Source organism: Andrena cerasifolii, chromosome 1, assembly GCF_050908995.1.
Source record: "Andrena cerasifolii isolate SP2316 chromosome 1, iyAndCera1_principal, whole genome shotgun sequence".
NCBI classification, from domain to species: Eukaryota; Metazoa; Arthropoda; class Insecta; order Hymenoptera; family Andrenidae; genus Andrena; species Andrena cerasifolii.
This window is the reverse complement of record NC_135118.1, coordinates 24,206,698-24,233,122: the sequence shown is the minus strand read 5'-3', so window position 1 is coordinate 24,233,122 and position 26,425 is coordinate 24,206,698. Positions and strand designations below refer to the sequence as shown.

At 45.7% G+C, this 26,425-nt stretch overlaps 1 protein-coding gene and 1 long non-coding RNA gene across 2 annotated transcripts in view; both read right to left on the bottom strand.

Annotated features, from left to right (window-relative positions):
* The window catches only part of Pdk1 (Phosphoinositide-dependent kinase 1), a 645,970-nt gene that overhangs the window by 88,988 nt on the left and 530,557 nt on the right, over nt 1-26,425 (bottom strand). The gene's annotated exons all lie outside the window — the stretch shown is intronic.
* On the bottom strand, nt 18,390-19,285 carry LOC143374030 (uncharacterized). Its single transcript, XR_013086597.1, has 3 exons — nt 19,165-19,285; nt 18,936-19,034; nt 18,390-18,659 (listed from the first exon to the last, which is right to left on the bottom strand). It is a non-coding gene; the product is annotated as an uncharacterized LOC143374030 (long non-coding RNA).

Below are 26,425 nucleotides of genomic sequence, written 5' to 3'. Positions count from 1 at the left end.
TGAGGATATTCCCCGCGATTTGTCTCGCAATTCGTCGACGATTATAGCCTGGCGAGTGGTCCAGCTCACGATCATCGATCCGCAATTGCTTCACTTTCCCTAGCAAACGGCCCTCGCCGTCCAATTATCCGGCGATCAATAGGAATCCGCGATCCGTATCGGTCCCGATAAGATCGGCTGCCCCACCTCCGCGTCTGCGTATCCGCGAAGGTTCGGCCAGTAACGGTGGTCCGTTGTTTCCTCGCGCCTCGATACACATCCGATCCAGTTTCGTGGATCGTGCGAACCGTTTGCGATCGGGTTTCGCACAAATCGCGGACCAACTTCATGCTCGATCACGGGGCCAGCGATGCTTCAAACTGGTCTATTTAGTTTTTGTCCTGCACGCCGTCACTGCGATCCTCGGTCGCGAAAGGCTGCCTAATTGGCAGGGAAAGGGGAAAGGTACTTTTCATTTGACGAATTTTCTTTTTATAAGTTTCTTCGTTTTAGAGAGACATGTTCTGGTAAACTGGTTCCTAAGGTGGGCCAGTAAGTGGATCAGTCTGTGCTAATAGTAAATACTAATAGTAGGAACTCTGTGTATAGTTGACGGACACCGTGTATAATAATGTGTTAAAAGTGTAGAACGCAATGCTTAAACTTAACCATGTGAAGTGAGTTCGAACCTCCCCGTTTTATCAGAAACTCACTGCAAACTTTCAACCAAATTAGAACCAATACATTTTCTCCACTAATTATCGACACAATTTGGCCCAAGATGGAGCGTATGTTTCCACCCCTGGGGGATCTCGTCGATCGCTTGCCACCTGTCAGCGGTCTCTAGCAAACTAGCCAACCCCAAGCAGCGTCCTCGCGGAATCCCTTCAGACGGCACGCGTTCCATACCGCGGACGCTGATAGATCAGAGTCCGCTGGGAGGATTTCGCGGGGATTTTTCAAGGTGCGGGACAGAAGAGCGATCGCGGACAATGTTTTCTCCCGCGCGGTACACGCGGCGGAGGAAGGATCGCCGGGATGGACGGGGCGCGACGAGGAAACGGCCCAGCGGTGACGGCCCGCGGAGCGGAGCTTTCGTCGCGTGAGAGCTTCGTGAAAGTGACCGTTCACTTCGAGGGGAGACGAAAAGATTGCCCAAGTTACACGGCGGTGCGTGTTCCTCATCTTTCTTGGTGACCTCGGCCGCTACTTTCCACCGAGGCAATCTTTCCCTGCCACGGAGCGAGATCGGTACCGAGAAAGCTCCGCGAGAAAGTCATCCTGCCAATGGGGAAGAGGGAGAGAGAGAGAGAGAGGACATTCTCATCGATCATTCGTCCAAGGAGGATCCGTCGATGGGCCGCGACGCGTCCTCTTCGTCGATTAGGCGTTCGCACCTTCCCAGGTGGACGTCTCTGTTTTGGGAGGGGGGTTCAGGGAAGGGCGCTTTCGAGGTCGATCCCCCATCGGGGGAACAGGTCGCGGAGGATCCCGCGTCGGTGAAAGGAAGCCCCGAAGACAGGCTTGACACGGTCTCTCGGCCTGCGTGCCACCCGAGAACTTCCTGCTTTTATTCCGGCCGCGACGATTACGTTTTCGTGTAGCGTCTTGCTGTTGGATAAGATACGCCGGGCGATGTGGGTGGGAATAAATCGTCCGGTGGATGCGTTCTCCCGCTCGGGGGAGTATGGCCGAGTGCAATTAAGTATGGAAGGGATACGGTACTGGGAGCCTTTTACCCTTGGAGCAGAATGAAATGGGACGCTTGGAAATTCGAATAGTAGGTAGGTACCTATAGGGGTTGAAAATTGTGATCATTAAGGGAGAACGTAATCTGTTTGATAATGTAGTAATTCCTAAAATATTAGCCGTCAATGACTCATTATTTGTCCAAGACATAGCTTCGAATCAATTTCGTATCATTTTCAAGTGGTGTTATTATTAGGATAGGGCGGGCCTCAAAGTCCGGCGGGTAAAAAATCCGGAATTAAAAATCTCTAGTCCTAAACAATGTAGGGTAAACCAACCAGTGAATGACCGAATTGTTGAATCTATGGAACTTTGAGATTAATACTTGAATATATTTACGTATAACAAGAAAACAACTGTTGAAGTTGCATTTAAATTTATTTTGTTTTAAATTTCTATAAAAATAATTACTTATTCTTATCGTAATTTAAAAAAGAAACAATTATAAAATGCAAAACGTGTATAAGCCCAGTAAATGACCGCGTACTTTTAATAAGAATTGTACTTATTAATGTTTGCTTAATACGCGTAACTAAAAATATAGGATATTAAAAGTGCAACTATACTGCATTTATAAACATAATAATGTAATTAGCCCCAAAGATTGTTCTACTAAAGTTTTCATCCAACTTTGTCAGAAAAAAGATAGGAAAAACATGTTCTAGTCGCCATTCAGGTATTTGATATTGTAGAAAATTTAATTCCCGACAAAACGAGCAAAAAAAAATTAAAAATCGGTTGAGAATTGGCGGAGATGCGGAATTTTGTCCACAAAAAGGCACTTTGGAACCACTGTGCGTTCGTGCGAATTACACGACGCCTTCGTTATTTTATGTATCGAAAACTAAAATAAATACCTACGTCTTTATTGTTTTATACGAAGTATTGTATGTTCCTTTAGTAATGTGTGCATGATATTGTTTATTGCTGAATGATAATATTTTCTAACGTGTATATCGCAGAAATTATAGAGGTACCATTGGGGCAAAAAGTCCCTCAGACTGAAAATATATATTTCATTATTTGTTTTCATGACAAGGTGGCCAAAGAATAAAGAAATGATGCTAAAGTCTTTAAATAGTGTTTTTGTTTTAGTTGGGCGATTTTTTTTAGTTTTCAGTTCAAAGTAAGCCACTGACTAATATTTTTATCTTTTGATAAAGAAGTCGTGCTTTCCTTTCAATATTGTATACTATACCAAAAAGAATTGGTTTAATAAATATTTCTTGATTTAAAGTGTTTTTTACTTATTTAATTTAATATTACACGAAACGACATTAGGGACTTTCTAGCTTATGCAATGGACTTTGCTCCGTGCGTGGGGCAAGAAGTCCACTTTACACTGACAAACATTTTGTGGTATAACTCAACAGAAAATAACGTATCAACAAACGAATTTCGTGAACGTAACGCATAATTTGTAAACCCGTAACGCGGAATTTTTTTTATTATTTTTTTATTACTGTTATAGTTTGTACAAAATAACCCCAAATATCTCTAGATTGTTAATCCTAAATTTTACATAGGTTTATACGATAAACGGGACTTTTAGCCCCACCCTATTATTACGACTTAGTTATTCCTTAAATAAAGATAATATAATTAGAGTGAAGGCAAGACAGCACTAGGATCTGTTAATAAGCCTAACCTTAAGAACATAAAACTCAGAATTATGTGCGAGACCAGAAATTATGCCTTCTCTCATACGAAACCCACTCGCTGTACCCGCGTCCTCCCATTTCGCCCGTAATATGCTCGAGCCAGACTACAAATCACATCTCTAGCTGTTCTCCACGTAAAATCATAGAACCACCTAGAATCATAGTCGCAAGAGGAGGACACTATTTCGCTGAGTGTTCCCAATACAGAAGTCTCAACCCCTAACGATTACTTAGGTACCTATTTCTATAACAAAACAGCTTCCGCTTAAAAGTCTCCTCTCGAAGAAAAGCCAGCTCTACTTTACATCCGCGCCACACTGTAGCAAGATGAAAACGCGGAGAACAAAGAGCATTCCTCTCGATCTCCGTTCTCCTCGGAGGCCGTCGCGACGCAGTCGTTCGCGGATCTAAGCCGCGACTCGCTTTCGCGCCAACGCGCCCAGCCGCTTGTCGTTCAAAATTTCACCTGCCCTCCCCGATCGAGGCGGCCGATACCGATCGCTCGCGGCCCAGCGAGGAGGAACAAAAGCGCCGGGCCTCCGGTGAGCAGAGATCGGCTTTAAGAGGACGTAGAAAGGATCGTGGTCCCCGGTGCGGCCGACTTTCCCAGTCCCGCTCGCCGATTCGGTTTTAACGCTTCGGGAGTGCTAAATGCACCGTCGAACGTTGTGTATCGGCGGTCCGGTCGGTGCCGTTTATCGGCTCCGTCGATCGCCGATTCCAGGTATCGCTGTCCGTCGCGGCGATAAAGAGGCGCGGAGAGAAAGGGAGCGAGAGGGACTCTTCGTTTGCTCGCCGAGCAACCGGATAGAGGGACAGGCAGCGCGTAGGATCATGGATCGCGATCGTATCTGCCCGGTATTTAGATCGACCAGCCCCCAGACTCAGTCTGTCGTGCGCTGACTGGTGTCAAACACCGCTTCGTCCTCTTCCTCCATCGGAATCCAATCAGAAAAGTCACCGGAGGCTTTCGCGCGCTCATTCAACTTCCCCTCCTACGATACACCCCCACGTCCCTTCCACCAAACCCCTCCTTCGGGGCCCGCGGTCCCGCTTTCCTCCTTCGAGCCTCCTGCCTCACCCCCGCGTGACTTACGCTCCTGGTCTCGATTCGAACGTGACAATAAACCGCCCACTCTCCCGACGCGCTAAGTGTCTCTCTGATTCTGGTAGTCGAACGTGAAAGTTTACGGTCCCCGATAGCGACGCAGGCCCCGCACGGCTGGCAGACACGCCGAGCGGAACGCGCGGCCCGCTTCCACGGAACCGCGAGTCGCTCCTCGCCTCAGGGTGAATGTCGCGAGCCGGACGGCGATAAAGGTCCACGGCCGCAGACGTACCGGGCTGTTGGTCGGGCGATAAATAAATTGCCGGTAAATAAATTGGTCGCTCGATATCTCGAGCGAGAAAGTTACGACCGGCTCGCGGGCCTGCTGGTCGTTTCGCAGACGTGTCGCGTACCGCGCTGATGGAACCTCGACGAATTCTACTTTTACTTAGGGTTCACGCTGGGGGAGTCGAGCATCGGAGCTACGATATTTGCGCGACACTTCTTTGCTGGAGGGATCGAGGGGGATTCGCGCGTATCAGTGTCAGTGGTGAAAAATATCTTTTCCCTGTTTTGAAACGGAGCGGTCCACCCTTGTCAGGTAGTGACACTGACAGGTAGGGGCATTGAACCTTTATTCTGGGTGGGTTTGATGATTGCTTGATTGGGATAGCGATATTCAGTTATGAATGTTCTTTTTCTGGGATATTTTCTATTGGAACCTGGTAATTGTTTGTCAGTGGGGAATGCCAATATTGCCACTGATGAGAAGTAAACATTTTAGGAGGATCCTGTGTAGTGGTCTATGTAATTCTAGGTAGGTCACCAGCACCTCGTCACAAGCCTGACAATAGAGTCAGTGTTTTATGGAGCGAGTGCTCTTCTATTCTTCAGGGACATTCCACGCGAAATCGGACACTTTTTGGAGTAACATTTCGGATGTGGCTGAAATTTGAATATGTTGTAGTTTTTGGGGATATATTAACATATCTCGAAGGATTTTTGACAATTTTGAAAAATGTCGATTTTACAGCTGTTTGAAGGTAAGTGCTAACTTGTTTTCAATAAATTATAACTATGGCAGTAGTAAACGGATGGAGATGAGGTTCACGGCGATTTGTAGAAAAGACATTGAAGTTTTAAGAAAAAATTATTTCAGTTTCAGAAACAAATTTTTTTAACCATTTTTGTGCAATTATTTTAAACAAATGCAGTTTTTTAACAACGGGCGCGATTTTAAAAATCTGAAAAAAATACAGAATATAGTTCTATCCTTCCCCTTCATGGTCTAATTGTCAAAAATATGGGCATTTTAAAATTGGCCTTGTAAAAATTGTCGAAATTTGACGCTGCGTCGCCCAGCATCGCGGTACTCGCAGCGGCCAAGCGGCTATACCTGATATTCTTATACAGGATTCTCGAAATTGGTAAGTAATTGAAAAAAATTGAAGGAGGAACACTCTTACTGTTTTTTATATCCAACATAATACGGTATCTCAATTTTTGGTGGTCGCAGTATTTTCCTTGAAACGAGGGTGACTTTTCGTTTTTTAAATGGAATGCTATAAATTTGATTACCCAATATGAAAGCGACTGTCAAGACAAATTCAACCATATGTACACTATGACCTTCAAGGCCACACAAGGTTAGGAATGAAAGAAAGAAACCCTATCTACTAGATAGATAATTCAATATATTTACTTCTACCTGCATTTAAAATAATTGCACAAAAATGGTTAAAAAAATTTGCTTCTGAAACTGAAATAATTTTTTCTTAAAACTTCAATCTCGTTTCTACAAATCGCCGTAAACCTCATCTCCATCCGTTTACTACTTCCATAGTTATAATTTATTGAAAAAAAGTTAGCACTTACCTTCAAACAGCTGTAAAATCGACATTTCTCAAAATTGTCAAAAATCCTTCGAGATATGTTCATAAATCCCTAAAGACTACAACTTATTCAAATTTCAGCCACATCCGAAATGTTACTCCAAAAAGTGTCCTATTTCGCGTGGAATATCCCTTCAGCAACTAAACCACTCAGTTTAGGTACGATCGCTAGTCAACCCTGCTTCCTCCAACTGAACTAACGCACATTGGTGCAGCACGTCCTTAAAATACCCCTAAGAATCAACTCTAATAGAGATCGACGTCTAATGTTCATTCAGCAAAAGCTGAGGCCGCGTACCCGCATTGCCGCGCCCGTCCGAATTCCCATTATCTCGAGGGGGGTAAATAATCCGTTACGCTTCCACGCGGTCTCTTTTGTTTCGTGGATGGTAGGAGGCGAGGGTACCACGAAAACTGGTCGACCTGGTTCGCCAGTCAGTCGGCTAACTGCAATGAGCTACGCGGCCATTGACCGTGCCGGGGCATTATTTAACTAATGAATCGGGCCACGGGCCACGACAGCCGCCCCTGCAGGCAGCTGACGTTGCTTAATGCTTTCACGATCGACGAGAAATTGCTCTCCTTCCGCCCTCGGCCCCTGCGCTCTCCCGCCCCCCGTCCAGCCCGCGCCAACTCACGGGGCTAGTATTTCGGATTACCTATTATTTCCCTCGGTGACTCTCCCTTTTTCCACGTTTTTCCTCGAGCCACTGCTGATCCAGGGGCCAGACGTCCGGTCGTCCTCGTCCCCCCGCTCGTAAATCGTCCGGCCGGTGAATAGCGCGCGAAACGTGCCGCGAATAGAGCGCTCCTTGCCGCGGCAACGCAACGGGGAAACGCTTCAAGGTCCGCTAACTGTTTACCGGGAGGAACGCTCGACCTCAGGCTCCGGACTATCGTGTCGCCACGGGCCGATTGAATCGTTAGGAATACATAGTATAAAGAACAATCGATGGGGAACGATTGATGCAGCGTTCAAGGCCCAGTAACTGTTTCTCGGCGGGCGGCGTGACTGTCCGTTCCGCGCAACCGGCCATTCCGATGAAAATGCCCCGGCGCGTCGTTTAATTAACCGGCTGCTGGAATCTGGGCAAGTGGGTCCGGCGAAGAACGAGCGTATTGTAACGAGAGGACTCGCGTTTCGGTAACAGTCGATGCCTTAACGCGGTGGCACAATGAGAGTTCTCAAGAGAATTGTCGAGGGTGGCGGAACTGGGCGATAAAGTCTTCCAGCAAGTGGCTGCTATGTAATGGCGGGTAGTTGGGGATCGGAGGATTCGGAGGCTGAGGCGAAGGAAGAGTTTCAACTTTGTAATAAAAGAGAGGACACCGGTAGATGGTATCGTCTGAAATTAATTGCTAATGAAATTTATCAGCGGCAGAGTTTGATGGCTGAGGGTTAACGGAAGAGTGGTTCTCCGGGAGGACACCGGAGGACCATTAAATTAAGGCGAGATTCTTTGGAGAATAATCCAGGATCAAGTCATTAAGGCGGAAGGAGCATCCGCTCGCCAAATACTGACCGGCGACGTCCATTTGCAATCGGAACGCCGCGAACGTCTTGTATTCTTATCGCCTTATCGTCCGCCACTCTCCTCGGGCTTCAGACGTCGAAATGGAATTTTAATGAACATCCACGCCGTCATTAAATCTCCGCATACTTGCGATCCTCCCTTCACTTGTCCAGCCAACCGAGATCCCTCATCGGTATCGCAGCAGCAACACCGATGCAACCTGAAACTTGTAAATTACTCAATGACTGCGCGATTTTCGCGATCGATCCCCGTTGAGGAGTCGTCGACCGACGAGCCAGCATCTTGTACATTCAATGCGTCAACGGATCGGTAAACGTGAGGTCCTCGAACGATACTTGGTGAGGAGAGAAGAGAGAAAGGCAAACTCTTTTGTGCTGAAGCTTCCTAATTTGTAATGGCTGGCGGTTACGCTTTGAAAGATTGAAGCTGTTCCGTCCTTCCTATACATTATGACGATTGTGGGCTGTAGTACTCGCTAACGAAACTAAACTACCACTGTGTACCTCACAGTCCATGCCACATGGAGTTATGGGATTCCCTAGAATCAATCACCAACTGTGGTAGATAAGTTACTTCTTATCAAACTAAGCTTCCTCTTAACATCGCAGCACATAAATTAAGGCGGTCCTCTGACTCAACAAGGTCTACCAACACCCTACCACTGCACTTCCTCATACAGGCTCATAACATCCCCAACATCACTATTCAATTTTTCTCCAAGCAACAGAAACAGTGCCACAAAGCGGTACGAAGAACAAGGAGCCTCCCAAATCCTACATACTCCCGTCAATAGCCAGCCACTCCTCTGTGACTCTGGGTATCCAGGAAATTAAGAAGCCCACGGTGGGAATCCGCGGACCGGCGACAAGTGCTCGTAAACGCGACCGTAGGGACGAAGTATCCGCGGGGACGGCTGGTGCAGGCGAGTTGGCACTTTCCTCGTCGTCGGGTTCTCGGAACGACCAGGCAGAGAGACCAGGGTCCACGGGAGGGCAGCGTTCGGCGTTCTATCGTATCGCGGTGCACGTGCAGCGCGCCATCACGCACACACGCCGAAGAGGAAGCCACGGAGGTCCACGGAGGTCCACGGAGGAAGAAGAGGTGGCGGCCAGCGTGGAGGTGCCGCGGGAGGAGGAGGGGGGCCCACGGAGGCGAGACAGGCCTTATACGAGCTCGGTGGCCGTCGGGGTTCCCTCTAATGTTTGATAGTTGTGTGTGGGCCGGCTCTGGCCGCCGCAGCGTGAGAGAGGAATGCGAGGATGCATAGCCGACTCGTGTTGCTGTTCTTTGGCGCAGCAGCGACGTCCACTTCGGACAATCGACAGCGTTCGAACGCCGTTCCAGAACCGGACGGACGGTCTCACAGCACTCCGAGAGACAGATGCATGAATCACCCTGTCCGTTGACCCGACGCGACGGGCCCGTCTTCTGCGCCTCTCGTCGCGGATCAACAGGCTCGATTGCATGTTTTCTGAGGATTCGATAAGCGCCATTTTGAGTGGCGTTTCACGCTTCCGGCCGCTGCTCCATCACTCTCCCAACGGATCGTCCAAGAGCACGTGTAACGATCTTCTGGATACTTAGGGTGTATTTGGTAAAGGGGTTTTTGGGGATCTCGTTGGAGAGTTTGGAGGAAATTGGAGATGGATAGGTCGACCTAGAGAGGTACTAACTAACGGGGTGCTGACACTGAAGTAGAAACCGTATGTTGATTTTTGAGTCCAAGAAACAATTGCCCGATCTCGATCTTCTCAATATTAATTTTTTTAATTCTACCAGTCCCTCTCTCATTCTGTCTTCCGCACGCACCTCTCTGCCACCCACCATTCGTAAGCTCCGCGCTAAAATCATCGTCAAAGTACACCCTCGCATCTTGACATTCATTACAATACGAGTGTATAACCTTTTCAGAAGAATTAAACTCCTCGTTCTACGAAGCACTTGAAGCAACTATAGCTTTCAACAGGTATTAATGTTTCCGTCTCTATAGCAGAGGTTCAAATACTCCGAACTGCACTTTATCAGAGGAATATAATCTAGTATTATATACCTCGATCGCAATAAACTATCAATTATTTCTCAGCCACGGGAATGAATCTTCAACAAACGATTGCCGGGGAAACCTATCGTTCTTTCCCAAAAAGGCAGCTACCCCCAGTGCTGTCAGAAGTCGCAAAGCATCAGCGTGAATCGCAGCCAGGAAACGAGCAGCGTTTACCTAATACGCGATCACGTGGCGGTCCTCGACAAATCACCGAGGAAGCATCGTTCCCAGCGATTCTTGTCAGCCTGATAATCGAGTGCAGAACGACAGAGGAGAGAGGAGGAGAGAATATGGGTCGGGGTTTTCGGTCGTTGGCCGACATTTCGAAAGGGTGCGCCCGAGGATCGATCCAGCCGTTTAAGGGCAGTGGAGCAGCCGAGGGGGATGATTACTTCCTTACGACGTCGATGCTTGTTTCCCGATGACCGGTTAGCTTCCTTCCTCTTCCGTAACGACCGATAAGATTGCTGCCATCGAATATCATTGCAACCCGTTGCACACGGTTCAGCCAAATTGGGCACAAAATGGCGGCGACGGAAAACGGGGGAGGAAAGACACGTCGCTGCTGTTTGTGTTCCACGGTCTGCCCCCTCGGTTTTATTTGTATTTATGTCCTTAGAAATTCAGCAGATTATAACTGCTGGCAAATTTAATGTTGCGTCGAGGAACTAGAGGAATCCAAAATTTATTCGATTGTCGAGGAGCATATTTCCGCAATACAAAAAAAGTTGCAATTGTACGAAAAAAAAATATGGATTACGCTGTTTCATAATTATTTAAACATCCAGTTCAGATTTCACGTGAAACAACGAATTTTAGAAAACATTATTAATATTTTTGTTTATAACTTTTTTCTAATTGTTTAAACAATTGATAAAACTTTTACCATTTGATAGATCGAATTAAAAGAAGTAACTTTTGTCTTGAAATTTCTTTTCTATATCTTACAGATTGCAAGTTAGAACATGAAATCGAAAAATAGCCGAATCTTCAGGGGTTAATTTCACCCCGTTAGTGTGATTTTGGGCAGCAAAAAAACTGCGTTGTAATCAGGAGAAAATTCCCTACATATCCACAAAGTTTCAGAATATTTGAAGTTTCGGGTTCTTCCCTTGTTAGTGCACAAATATTGTATGTCCATTTTTGTGAAATTCGAGTTTTTATATGCAACAAAGAGTTCTCGACTGTCTCCTTATGCTGTATAAAAATCATATTTATATCTACTTCATGAAGTCGAAAATAATATTTTTACCATTACATGTTTAAATCTGTTTTTGTGGAGAACGCTAAAAGTGGACATAGGTACAGTATTTGTGCACTAAGCTATCGATATCGACTTTCCTGCCAATTTTACTCAGGTTCCTCGAGGATCTCGGTAGTATCTCTACACCTTCAACCCCCATTTCTCCCCTTCTGGACGACCTTCCTTTTCCTGCCCGATACAACTAGCCAAATCCTCCAGGATAGCAGGCGTCTCTGGTTTTTTGGCGACCGAAGCTTTGCGCGTAGAAGAAAAACACAGAATTGCTCAGCTTCCATTCCGTCGACTGGCTCACTTGGCCCACGGACCGTTCAGAATGGCTTCCAGCGGAGGAAGCCGAATGGCTCCGCGGCGAGCGGGCGCCGCAATAAAGCGTACGTATTTAGTAATAATAGAATTGGCAACGGCACAGCCAATTACATAAAGGAGCGAAAGAAAGTGGAAAGGCGAGTGCGGAAGGATTTACGGCCGTTGGAAGGCAGCGCGAAGGTGTCATTTCTCCGGTGGGATAAAAAGAAGGTAGCCACCGATAAGGCAGCTTGACAGTGTCGAGCCGCGATTCTAAGCGAAAGGGCTACAGAGTCGCCTCTGCCACCCTCCCTTCCACCCTCGGGCGATCCAGCTCGCCAACCGCGGCTTCCTAGGCCGCAATAATGCATTCCGTGTAAAAAACGAGCCCCTTGGCAGCGAGACTATCGGATATTTCCCGTTTGGACCCGGGTATCTTGGACCCGCCTTCGATTAAACCCATTTCGCCTTGAGAAGTCTCGCGACCGCCCAAGTATATTGAACAACGTCCCCTTCTGGTCACTAAGCGACCAAGAGTCGGTCGAACAATCCTTCAAAATGTGCCGAAGCATTCGGGACGGCTCGACGGCAACGTCCCACAGTGGTTCCAAAGTGCCTTTTTGTGGATAAAATTCCGTATCTCAGTGAATTCTTAACCGATTTTTATCTTTTTCTGCTCGTTTTGTCGGGGATTAAATTTGCTAAAATGTCAAACAGTAGTTTTCCTAAATTTTCTTTAGGGATTAAAAAAAAAAATTCTGAACTCTTGGTTCCGAAACAACGAGTTTATTAACCAGTTTTTTTTCATTTAGTTAATCTTCTTCCACATATTCTACATCTTCTTTATAATTAAACAAAAGATATTTTGCGTCTTTTTCAAGCGCAACAGACGGAGTTGGCCATTGGGACCCAAAATCGAAATTAAAGGATCTTTGTCCACAAAAAGGCACTTTGGAACCACTGTGCGTCCCGTCAATTCGTCCGAGTGGCCAAACTGAACAACCCCTGATTCTCTGAGATTAGACACAGCATCGGGACAGTCTTAAATGTCCACTTTAACACACGAAGCTCCACTGTTAGAAGCCGCGATCGACGCTTGTAGCTGCCATTTCCGCGGCGCATTCCTCCCTTGCACCAAGGGTCACAGGATCCATCAACGTTCGCCAATAATCGTGATACTTTGCGTTCCTCCGTGAAGCCTCGTATTAATACATTATGCATCCTAATGGGTGTTCGTTAAATTATGCTAGATACATAGTAGCCTGCTGGCCAGGCCGCGATTAATCAAGCCCTGGCGGGCAGACAGCAGAATCTACCCGGACTTAACGACTCAGGCAGGAGCCGCTTTTGATCGGCAAACAGCTCGCTGGTGGAGTGTGCCCCGCGCGACGGGTATTTAAAGAAGCCTCGCCACGCGATTCCCGCGCAGGTGCTGCGTACCTGGTAACAGCTGATTATTCATTGACCTTGCGGGGCTAGTGTGCCAGACTAATAGCCCGTTCGGTCATTAACAGCGTTATCGAAGCACCCGACGATCATCAAAGCGGTCGCCCATTTACACCAAATCTCAGCCGATACGTGATCGTCCGACAGATTAAGCCTCGGACCGCATACAAATTAGCCCTGGCGGGTGTTACGCGCCGCGCAGCCTCGTTTCGCTTGTGCCCGGCGAGTTTTCGGCCTTGCTGATGGCCTGGGCTTCCTTCGTGCCTCGGCTGGCGAAAAATAAATTCCGCGCACGAAGAGGACGCAATACAAGCTCGCACGATTACCATGTGAAAGGTGAAAAGGGCCTGAGATTCCATTTGGCGTTCCGAGTTTCGTTAATTTTGAAACGGACTGTGGCCCGAGTGGATATCTCAATCGCGGACGGCTTCCTCCGGGAAGTTTCCACTGGCGATATTCAGATTCCGAAGCGACAAAAAGCGGCAGAAGCAAGGAGCAAGGAACGAGGAATGCTATAAATACGAAAGCCGAATTTATTAATAGCGAATTTCGGTCAAGCTTCAACAGATTATCGATTTCGAACGGTGCTCGCTCGCCTGCTTTCGAATATGCGCCGCCTACCTTCGCGAGCGATGCGCTGACAGAAACTTACGGCCGATTCGATCGTGTGTCGCAACCGATTCGCTTAGCCGGCTATTAATATTAACGTAATCTTCCGTACTATAATGTTCTTCTCGCGAGCTATAAATACACCGCGAATGACCATAAAATTTCGAACCGCCGCAGCTGGTCCCGGCCGGGGAATCGCGTCTAAGATCTCGGCGGCAATAAATCGGCGGAATTCTAGCGAGCCTCCGCGAATTTGCCCGACCGGTCGGGCACCTAATCCGTTTCGAATAGGCGACCGCCGCGCCGAACGGAACGGTAAATAAATTTCCGCGCTGCCCCGGCCAGTGATCGCCGGCGTGATTTTCGCTTCTTGGAGCCCTCGCGCGATAAATCTCTCTACCGCGGTGGATCCCGTCCGTAAAAATCGTCGCTGGTACAATTGGGACACACCGCGGTGTCCCCGAACCGTTCCGCGCTGTAAAAACTTATCAAGCGTTACGACTCCTCGCTGATGCCTTGGTAAACAACGCTGTTACGCTGGAAGATAGTGTACTTTGTAGTTCGACGCCTCTGTTTATGCGCTGCGAGAAGTTACGCGGTGGCGTTTTTTTTTTTTTTATTGCCGCCGGATATTTCGTTGGAGCCGGTGGGACATTGCGACGCGGCAATTCCTAGCTGAACATTTTAGTCCGAAGACATTCCTTTCACTGTAACATGGAGTCTGCGATAGCGGAGCTCGCGTATCGGAAACACTTTCTCCAATTTACTCGCAGTAGAATTTTCTACTCAAGACAGCTCCAATTCCCGATTCAATTTATCTCCGAGTTCCAGTCAGGGCCAAGTTCCAAGTCCGATGCAAATTCAGGTCTCGAGCCCCACCAAATAACAGTCGTCTGAAACATGTACCCCACGGTGTTCATGTTCCCTCGGACCAATCTTCAGATAAACATCTAAGAAATCATCGGAATTCCTTCTGTCGGTTATCCTACGCCATACACTGGTGACTCTAACAATTTTAAACCACCCAATTTCCTTCGGAAACAGCCTCGCGTTCATGAGCTTACACCGCTTCCAAATACATACGCAAAATTAAGATTCCGCGCTACTGGCCACACGCTGGAGGAATAAAGAAGAGCGTGGAACTTGAAAACAGCCTATCCAGGTATGCTTGCTCTAACAGCTGATTCCTGGATCGACCTTGGTCGCGTGGAGGCAGAAAAAATGGCGATGCCTTGATATCGATAAATTCCCGACGATAGCCTAATAACCTGCGCAGCCATTAGCACAGCTAACGAACCGCTGCTGGAGATCAAGGCTGTCTTGCCAGCCAAGGTTAACGCGATTCCAGCAGCCGGTGCATCTGCGTGCGGCGCTCGCGCGTCTCTCGGGGCACGTGGACGAAAGCCAATGAGGTCCCATTCGCGCGATAAGAGCGAAGGTCGCCGCGGCTACCTTTCTGGCTGCGATTCCCATCGAACCGCCGCGGGGGTGATAATGAGCGCGCGTGCAACCAGGCCGGCCAAGACTAATTGCCGCGGCGCGTACCGCCGCGCATCGATTACCATTCGAATGAAGATTTATATGCAAACCGATGGAACGATAGCGAGACACCAGCGACAGGTTAAAAAACGGTTCGCGTTATTAGTATTCGCGTGAAAATTTATGCGAATTACGCACGACGGCCGGGGCGAAAACGGTCGCACGCGCGCGAGAAATCTCCCAAGGTCGGCCGCGGCTCCTCGCCGAGCGGATTCGCGAGCTGACAGCTGGCCGTTCCTGTCAATGACTCCTCGATGGATTTATTTCACAATTTGCACATTTCGCACGTTTTCCACGTTGCTGTTTCAATTTTTTTTTCTTTTTTTTTTAGCTTCTTAGTTTTTGTCCGTGCGAATGGTTTTTGTTCGTTTATTTCTCTGTTCGCAGGTTTGTTCCTCGGTTTTAGCTCCGCGTATCTGTACCGAGCACGCGATCGGCGTGCTCCTCCTATTCGCGCGGAGAAACAAGTGCAGCCAGGGAGATAAAGTGTTTACCGTCCCAGCGACACAGTCAAACACGGCAGAGCGAGCTCCCTTACGTAATCCTTATCCATATTTTATCGGCAGGGGCAACCAGTTTTCTCAGTAAACAGCCAGGTTCACGAAGAATGGTGGTGACTGCTCTTTATTGCCTTTTCGACACAGTTTTATCGTTATCGTTTGCACGCGTTTCCCGACGCTGGTCGTCTGCTGACCGGCGACGGGGCATTCGCCGCGAGGAGGACGCCCATGACACGTCCGCGTGTACAGTTGTGAATGATTGTGACGCGTTCAGGATGTGAGCTAAGTACTGAAATCTTAGATATCGCGAGGGGATGTTTACTGTAATTATCTTGGTACTCTTGTCATCGCTCTTCGTCGCTGGTCAATTGGAGAAACAGTCTGATCTATTAAGGGGTCATTCTACTTTGATAGGCCGAAAAATTAAGCTATGTTTAAAGACTTTTTTCTGAATAAATACAACATATAATGAAATAAATCTTTTTGTAATTTATTAAGCTACTCCTATGTTATACTTAAAAAATTTGAAAAGATTGTTTTTAATTTGCTTCATATGTTTTTTTTATAGAGCCAATGTGACACCTACAAAAAAAGAGGTACGCTCGTGGCGTAGGTGTTTTCACCGCTCAGGCTTATCTGACATAAGAAATTCGTAAAGATTCTTAATTTGTAAGAGTGTGGCTATCGCTCGTAGCTTAATTAACAATTTTTGTTGAGGAATAACAAACTGGCGCCGGTTTGAAAGAAAAAGTTCCCCGAAAGAGTGTTTTCTCGAATGCTCCTCGAGAGAAATCTCTGTTATTTTTCGACAAGAATTGTTAATTGAGCTACGGACGAAAGCGACACTCATACAGATTAAAAACCTTTTAAAATTTGTTGTTTCAGATAAGCCTGAGCCCTGAGCCGGGAAATCACCTACGTCGTCTCTTTTTTGGAGGTGTCACATTGGTTATATAAAAAGACATATGAAGCATATTAAAAATAATATTTTAAAATTTTTTAAGTATAATATAGGAGTAACTTAATAAATCCCAAAAAGGTTTATTTCATTATATGTTGTATTTATTGAGAAAAAAATCTTTAAAAATAGCTTCATTTTTCGGCCGATTAATAAATTCTAGTATCAGAGGTTTAACGGTAGATACCGTAAACGGGGGAACATTAGCAGTGCGTTGTAACATTGGCAGCTAATTAACATGTATTAAAGAAAGAAAAGGATACAATTTTTAGGCATTTTCACACTTGTAGTACAATCACAAAAGATGCGATATTATAATAGGATATTTAAAGCAAATGTAAAAATATCAATTTTTATATTATATGTATAAGAAAATGTTCTAAAAACATGCCAATGTTTCCCGAGTTTGCGGTACTGACTTGTGTATTAATCCTTCGTTGACACATCTCCTTTTTCGATCAAGTTTGACATACCTGGTTGACTCACACCCAGAGAAATTTTTGAACGACTGCCATTCTCATCTAAAGAATCCACTGATTATGGAAAAAATCATGGATCAATTGCAAGGTATCTAGAATATATTCTAATAGCTATTTGATTTAAATTTTACCGCAGTTTTTGTAAAAAAAATCTAGATTACCACATGTCGAAAAAAAACGAAGGAAATGTTTAAAAAATTGTAACTTTTACAAATTTCAATATTAGAAGCTACAAATTTACAGAGTTGCTGTTGAAATATAATGCTTCGAGAGAAAAAATAGTTTGTACGTCGGCTTTGGAAAAAAACTATTTATTTTGCATGTAGAAGGTACAGAGCGTCAAAATCAACTTATGGATGGTTCACACCCAGAGTGTCAACGAAGGGTAAAATAGAAATCTTTAGTTCTATTCCTTTTCCATTGCCACCAGGGAAGTAGTGATCTACGCGGAAGGGCAGCCATTCCAAAAATCCCAGAAAACACATTATTCCTTAAATTAATATTTTTATTCATGTACTCCCATAAATCGTCACTTCCAAAACTTTGACTATGTACCTGAAATCTTCAATTCCTCTCACTCTTCATTGCCACAGACGCCACTTAACACACAAGGATAGCCAAACTGGAGGGCCATCGATAATCAGCCTTGAGAACCATTACAAGTACAAACACTTGTAATAAATCGAGTCGCATCCTTTGAAATTCCCCGATTCGCGAGCTAGGGGGCGTATCCTAAATGCAGAGTGTTCTTAGGGGTTCACATCCCAGACTAGCCGTTCTCCAAGACTAGCCAGTTCGTTACATACGTACAATTAGCGAAACTTTCTCCAGAGAGTGAAACTAAGCAGGGAACGCTTCCTGGAAGACTCTCGACACCTACACGCGTCACATACGGGCTGGGGATTCCCCAATTTCACCGTGTAAACAAGCTTATCACTGGGAAGGAAACATTCAGCAATCTCTGTATAAAAACACCTCGGTCGAAAATCCAACTCTTCGATTTCTGCGAGAAATGAACGAGCCCTATAAAGTACCAGTGTGAACACTTGCGTGAAACACTTTGATCGATTTAATTTTGCTCTGTACAATTATTCTTCTATTCCTCAAACTCTGCACTCTTTAGTTAAAATGTCCTATCTAATATTTTTCCATTTTTCAAGAAATCTTGAAATATTTTAAGTGCCACGCGTTGTTTTACCTTTTAAATAAAATCGGAAAACCCTTCGTGCTTCGTAGAGATCTAGACACAGTCTAATTTATTTAACTGTTTACAATGGCGGCACAAAGAAAATGATAAATTTTTCTCGTGACTCAGTTTTCTCAGATGTCTCGAAATGCTAGATAGGACATTTTAAATAAAAACAGCATAACTTTTCTTCCAGCAACTTTTCCCACGTTATTGCGAAAAGCGGGAAAACCCAGGGTATCGCGACTCGGTTCTTTGCTTCGACTCGAAACAAGGAAAACAGCCACTTCTATCGTTTTCGCGCGTCGAATCGTTCCGTTCCTTAATTACGCCGTCAACTTGGTGTTTCTGCATTATGTCGCGCATGAGACCGTGACAGATCCCTCGGTGGCGTCAACTTTGTCGTGCTCGCGGCTCCAGTCATGAAGATTCGTAACGTTCCACGCTAATCATCGTGGAAGATTAAGCATCTGGCACGTATAAGTCTGGAAATTTAAAAATAGCTGTCCCATCAGGCCCCCTCGTAAAGTTTGTCATCTATAAAGATAACGACGCTGGCACGTCGCCGGTTAGAAAAATTCCGTTCGAAGATGCCCCGTCGACTGATTGATTCGGTCTCTTTCTCGCAGGATCAACATTCTCCGGCACCAACACGAGCAAGATGCGAAATTAAGTTAATTTCGTTTAAGTGCGACGGCTAAATTATGATTGGGGGACTTTTGTAGAAATTGCCACTTCGTGGGCAGTTGAATGACACCTACCTTCTTAATGTGTTATAAATTGGACAGTCGTTTCGCCATGGGTTCCGCGGCAGTGAATTCGCAAGCTTTATGACCGCGAGTAACGTCCACCGCGATATTCTAAAATTAATAGTATCACAGTTACCCGAGATTCAGTTCCGGCGTCCTTCATAGAAGACACTTGAACATCTCACATGCTCACACTTAACAGAGGAACGCTTGACAGTATTCTCCATTCATCTCAGTGTACATAAGTTCGTATCATTAAACATCTCGTTCGCTCTCTCCCCGTGCAACTCAGCAAATATCGTCTGTGTTCCAAGATTTACGTTCCGCGCAAATCCCCCGACTCCTCCGAAATCCTTTCCAAATTTTCCAAACAACCATACTGCCGGAATGTAATCAGGTGTTCGCCGAAGTCGCCGAAATCACCGTAAGGTGAATGTCCCAATTTCTGCTCATGTCCCCATTTCCGATCATTTCGTATTTTTCTTATTATTATATGCGCCACGTTTGTACCATAGTTGCAACAAAATAATTCTAAACTATTTAAACATTTCCGCGAGTGTTGCACGAGCTTGGGGCAATACATGCATCGCTATTTTTCATGAACAGAAATACGGAGATAATATTTAGAGCATTATATATTTAATTACAAATTACTAATAGTTACTAATTAAAATTACTAATAGTTAACAATCTTGAAATATCTTTCTTAAATAGTTTTTGAATTGTTTGATTTATTATTAAAGAATGAATCAATTACTCCGCAAACTTTCATGGCAAACAAATTTTTTACACCTTCTTTATGACGAGTTCTCTCTTAAATCATCAGAAATTGGGACGTTCACCTTACGTGCTTTACGTTCGAGACCGGGTCCATCGTCGTCGAAGGCCTCAGCTCGCCGTGGGGGACTGGAAACAAAGGTTCCACGAGGCTCTCGCAGCCTCCAAAGTCCAAAGCGGCGGATCGTCTGTCCTCAGGAAGCACGCGGTGAGACGTTTCGTCTAGCCGCGACGGAATGCCCGTCTTTATCGCTGGTGTTTGGTCCGCGATGCTGACACCAGCGGCCACGGGACACACGTGGAGATAGTATGCGGCGTGGTACGATTCGCGACGCTGGTAACAATATCCCCCGGCGGGAGATAAAGTAGCCCTGTACACGCGGGACGAATAAAGCGTGCGCGCGCCTGGCGACACGTGTTCCACGATAATGCCGCGATTTCCCCTCGGAAAGGATGGATCGCACGAGGAAACTCGGTGCCAGGCGATTCTATGGGCGTCGATCGGCAAACGTCTGTCGATTGTGCGATCCAGATTGGCGGCCGACCACCGTCAGCGCGGCGCGGAGCTGACGTACGCCTGGACGCGTCGCGTCGATTATGCGTGCGATTCTTGCCCGTTTGAGGTTGGATCTATTGGCCTGGTCTGGTACTAGTTTTCTCGGGGAAGATGGATGAGCCACTCTATGGCCAGCGTTTGTTTTCAGATTGGGAGGTGTTTATTAATTTTCTATAATTTTTAGACTTTGATAGATACCAACGTTTTGTTTCAGAACGACGATAAGGTGGATGTCTCAATTTCTGCTGATTTAAGAGGTAACGCGTCGTAAAGAAGGTGTAAAAAATTTGTTTGTGATCAAAATTAGCAGAGTAAGTGATTTATTCTTTAATAATAAAGCAACCAATTCGAGAACTATTTAAGAAAAATATTTGAAGATGTTTGTTAGTAATTTGTAATTAAATATATAATGCTCTAAATGTCCGTATTTCTGCTGACGAAAAATAGCGATGTACGTATTTCTACTCACCATTTGTACCAATTTCTTGTTCTGCTCACATTTCAGGTTAAAATAAATTACATCTTTTATGGAGATGTTTTATAACACAAAAGTAAAGCATAAAATAAAGATAAAAAAAAAATAAAATGCTTTCGAATAGAAATAGTGGTTACAGCATATATTGAATTGTGAGGATATGGTGCTCAAATTTTGGTGAGTAGAAATGCGGCACGATAAGTGATTCACTTGAACCTAAACCTAATCACCTGTTTTCTACTTAAAATATTCCAAAATAGTAGAAAATTTACATCCAGATCACAATACGGCATCTGTTTTTATTATTAAATAAGAACTTTTACTGCAAAAACTATTTTCTGCCCAATTATCGAATACCAATAGTGACCCTGTTCCTTACCACAACCAGCTAAAACACGGTCGAAAAATCATGAGTCCCTCATTTTAAAAGTTTTTCGTTGCTTATGCTGCACTTTGATTAGCCTCAAGCTCGTGCAACACTCGCGTAAATGTTTAAATAATTTAGAATTATTTTATTGCAACTATAGTACGAACGTAACGCATATAATAATAAGAAAAATACGAAATGAGCAGAAATGGGGATATGAGCAGGAATTGGGACATTCACCTTAGTTGTATACCTATGGAACTTTTCTGAATTATTTTCCTTTTTATTATTAATTGGCTTTAATGTTTTGTAGGAATATAGAAGAGAAATCTATAATACTTTAAAGAGAATTAATGTATAGCTTAGTAGCCTAAATATACCCACATAATATACCTAAAACAGAGATAATATATGTTACGTTAAAGTCACACTTAATATAACCACAGTTAATATAATAGTGCACTGTGTTTAGATATTAATAGTCATGATTGTTTTAACACCCCAACTGAAAGCTGGCTTCTCCAAGACGATCTTCTCCATTTCAGGTAGAAGCTAGTGATAATGTACAACTTTGATTATCCTGAACAGCAGTTAAAGATCTACTTAACCGTATCGCAGCTGGTTATTCGAAGCTTCTCCCGTAAAACCACAGATTTTAACGTCTTCGTCTCCGTCCGCGAACGTCCACCCCAATTGGCGTTGCAGCGCCCGCCGCGGTAATATAGATCGGAATTTCGATCCTCGTTCGAACGCTATTTTCGCATTACCATTTCACCGTGCATGTATATTTAGAATCTACGATGCTCGGCATTAACGCCGATACGCTCGCCGCGTTCGCATATTTGAGATTTTTCCGATGCCGAAGGAATGGCAGTAGAAGCGGCCGCAAAGGTCAGCCACGGAAAGACCACGCGCGCTCCCATCCGCGAGGAGTAGCACGGGGACGAGCCTCAAATAACTTGGTCGATATCGTCCGCCTTCGTGAAATACTTGTACAATCATTATACAATCCCTCCCTTGTCACCCAACTCTTCAAGCTACCCGCCAAAGACACCGCTTTAAACTTTAAGCTGCCCGAACGTAGGAAACAAAGCGCGGGACCGCTATCCGCGTTGCATTCTAAGAAACAACCCTTCCACCTTTCACCTATGCCCCGGCGGACGTGGAAATCAGGATAAAAATGGTCCCAGATCCCAGCGCACCCCAGTTGCAGAGGATCGGCTCGGCTTGGCGCGTCGAGGGAGCGATCGCGTCCGAAATTTTTCAGCGACGGGACAGCGGAGCTGGTTGCAAGGGGCGAGGGGGCCCAGGACCATAGGGGACTAGGGGGTGCCGAAGGATTAATGGGCGAGGATCGGCGTGCTCTAGGTGAAAGATGCTGCGTGTCCCTCCGTGGATCGCAGCGAGAGTTCGCGGGAAAAGAGAGGAGGGAGCCAACCGGGCTTAAAGCCGGTGGAACGGAAAACGAGGGAAGAGGAGGACGAGAAGAGAGGTTGCCGTCGGAGTCGAGGAGGATGGGTTGCAGCGGGCAAGACAGGAGAGCGAACGGAGGACATCGAACTGAAATGGCCTCTGGGAGCGCATTCCAGTATTCCACTCTCGCTACCTCAGGCCATCCTCTCCCCCTCTCCACCCTGTTCCTCTTTCTCTAGAGCTGCTCCTTTCTTCCTCTCCTCCTGGTCCTCCTCTCCTTCTTCGGCGTCGCTGTCGACGTCGCTGCTATCCCTCTCCTGCTCGCCCCTTTTGTCCTTCGCTCGCTCGGCCTCGCTCCCATCGGGAGTCCTCCCGGCTCGGCCTCCTCCTCCCCCTTTCTTCGCGGCCTCATCCCTCTCGCCGGTGCTCAGCATCCTCCTTTGGACTTAGAGTCCTTTTATTACGCTCTCCGCATTCTTGAGTTTCCGCTCGGCCGCCAGCGCGACGGACTTTCCTCCTCGGCCGACAACGCCGCGGATGAATCTATCTCGGCCAACTTCTGCCTGTCCCTTCGCGCCCGATCCATTACATTACGCGCTCGTTGCTAGGAAATTAGCAGCTGCGCCTTCTTATCTGGTCGGTTAAGGGTCATTCCACGCGAAGTCGGACACTTTTCGGAGTAACATCTCGGATTTTGGTGCAAGTTAGATATGTTGTAGTCTTTAGGGGTATATAAACATATCTCGAAGGATTTTTCGAAATGTCAAAAATTGTGGATGTTACAGCTCTTTGAAATATAGTGTTTACTATTTTTCCAAAAATTATAACTGTTGAACTAATAAACTGATAAAAATGACCTTTTGGGTGCTTACAGTGCAGATATAAGAGTACCTAATAAAAATTATTTCATTTAATAAAAACGAATATTTGACCATTTATTTAGGAATTGTTCTAAACAAATGCAATTTTATAGTTGAAGGCACCTTTTTAAAAATTTGGAAAAAATAGGAGGATAAAGCTCTGTTTTTCCTCTTTATGGACATGTTTTGAAAAACGTGGACGTTTTAAAATTGGCCAAATGAAAATTAATTGAATGTAACGCTGCGTGAAATCACACCGGCTCGACTGGTCGCTCGGGCCGTGCGGTACTCGCAGCGGCCAAGCGGCTATACCTGATATTCTTATACAGGATTCTCGAAAATGGTAAGTATTTGAAAAAAACTGAAGGAGGAAAACTCTTATTGTTTTTTATATCCGACATAATACGGTATCTCAATTTTTGGTGTTCGCAATATTTTCCTTGAAACGAGGGTGACTTTTAGTTTTTTAAATGGAATGTTATATATTTGATTACCCAATATGAAAGCGACTGCCAAGTCAAATTCAACCATATGGTATACTATGACCTTCAAGGCCACACAAGGTTAGGAATGAAGTAAAGAAACCCTATCTACTAGATAGATAGTTCAATATATTTACTTCAAACCTTGCAGCGGTCCTCATTAATACCCTATATAAAAGTGGCAGGTATAGCCGCTTGGCCGCTGCTAGTACCGCACGGCCCGAGCGACCAGTCGAGCCGGTGTAATTTGACGCAGCGTTACGTTCAATTAATTTTCTTTGGCCAATTTTAAAACGTCCACGTTTTTTAAAACATGTCCATAAAGAGGAAAAACAGGGCTTTATCCTTCTATTTTTTCCAAATTTTTAAAACGGTGCCTTCAACTATAAAATTGCATTTGTTTAGAACAATTACTAAATAAATGGTCAAATATTCGTTTTTATTAAGTGAAATAATTTTTATTAGGTACTCTTATATCTGCACTGTAAGCACCCAAAAGGTGATTTTTATCAGTTTATTAGTTCAACAGTTATAATTTTTGGAAAAATAGTAAACGCTATATTTCAAAGAGCTGTAACATCCACAATTTTTGACATTTCGAAAAATCCTTCGAGATATGTTTATATACCCCTAAAGACCACAACATATCCAAGTTGCACCAAAATCCGAAATGTTACTCCGAAAAGTGTCCGAATGACCCTTAACGCAGTCAGCCTCAACGGAGTGGAAGCGTGACCCTATAATTCTGCTTTCTTTATTTCTCTTTTCAATCAGTTACCTTCGAACCTACCCCCTGCGCGGATGCACAAGGAACACCCCCCCCCCATTTCCATCCCTCATTCACGAAAATCAGCTGTTTACCTCCGCTCGCGAATCCACTCGTCAGCTCTCCCGCGCTCCCCAAAATTTGCCCATTTATTTCGCAAACAGCCCGCTACGTTTCCCCCAAAACATCCTATGTGGAGTAGAAAACAAACACGTAGCCGAAGGACCAGCGTCGTTGCCTCGGAGGGCAGCATCGTCGCCTCTTTAGACTTTCCATCGGGCGAAGGGGGTGAGCAAGCTCCGGTCCGTGCCTTTCGTTGGCCTCTTCCTTTCCCCTTGAATCATCACTGTACACTCGATCGAACCACCCTCCTTCCGCGACAGCACCGGCAAAGGACCCGGCCACCGTACGGTCACACGAGGATCCTCGAGATCGGGCCTTTTTTCCTCCTCGCTCCCTCGATCTCGTAAAGAGCCGGAGATAATGAAAGCGACTCGCCGCGGGTAAGTCGGGTGTATTTGCCCGGCCGAGGACAGCTTGAGGTAACAGTTTCCTCGAAAAGTGCCGTAAACACGGTGAAATGTGCGCCGCGGAGTGGCCCCCGACATGTAGCGAATGGTAATGGCCGAACTAACGGTGGAATTCCTGGAAGCGCGCCGTACTTTCAGAAATAACGCCGGGAGCGAGGCGTTCTACAAAACGTGCTGCCCCTTTCAGCCGCGAAAACGTCACCCCTCTTCTCCTCGTGTCACGTTTTCTTCCTTGTATGCCCGCTCGCGATTATCGAACCACCATCGTCCTCCGAATATGTTTCCGTTTTCCCTATTAAGTCCTCGAGAAGTTCCCTCGTTTGGCTCGCCCTTATCTGCGATCCAGCCGCCGTCTTATCTGCGCTCGCAGCCGGCGAACAGTCGAGGGCCTCCCCCGTTCTGTTTTCTTCGCGCCCGCTCGCAAATTGGAGTTTGAATCGCTACCGCGCGTTAACGAGGAACGGACTAAAGGGCCGGCCTCGGCGGCGTTTATTTCCTGGAGTAGAGCGAGCTCGGAACGGGGCCGTTCAAACCACCCTCGCCACTCCACGCTGGTCGTTTATACCTCTCGAACTTGTCAGAATATCGAGCGCCCGCCGAATCAGCGTCGAAATGACGGGGTATTCTCAGAATTGATTCTTTAGGGGGTGGATACTTCTTGCATCTTGATTTTAACTCTGAATGGAGAGTGCACGGGTTGCAATTGTTTTCTGGAACTGTGGGTCATCTTCTTCGGGTTTTAATGGGGTCCTTAGAGTGTTTAAGGGGTTGGTCATTTTCAGGAAATACCGCATCTTTGGGAATTTATTTTTAAGTAACGAAACAGTTTTTTCGATTAAAATTTTTCAATAAAGGTAGAGCCATCTTTGAATAATATATACTTGCTTATGCTACTTGAAACAAATTGCACACAAAAATGTTAATTAATATTCAATTAACAGCGATTTAATTTTTCCTAGGAGATATTACTACTTGCTACGCGATTTTTTCGATAGTCTTTCCGTTTCGTGGAAATTTCTGAGGGTGCAGACTAGGAGGTATCATACTGCCTCTGCTCCTCGTCAGTCAGAATTCACGTTCCATTTTATCGAGCTGCAGCCCTTTCCTAAATTTCGTTTTCCAATAGCAGCAAATGTGGAGAGACGTAACCGCGTCTCGTGGAACGTGAAAAATCACGTTCCCTCGTTGAGAGAGGGCCTTCAGCGCGATTCCTTTAAATCATACATTCCATTGTTGCTTTAAAGCACTTCGCTGGACGCCTTTTTTTTCAAGTTCG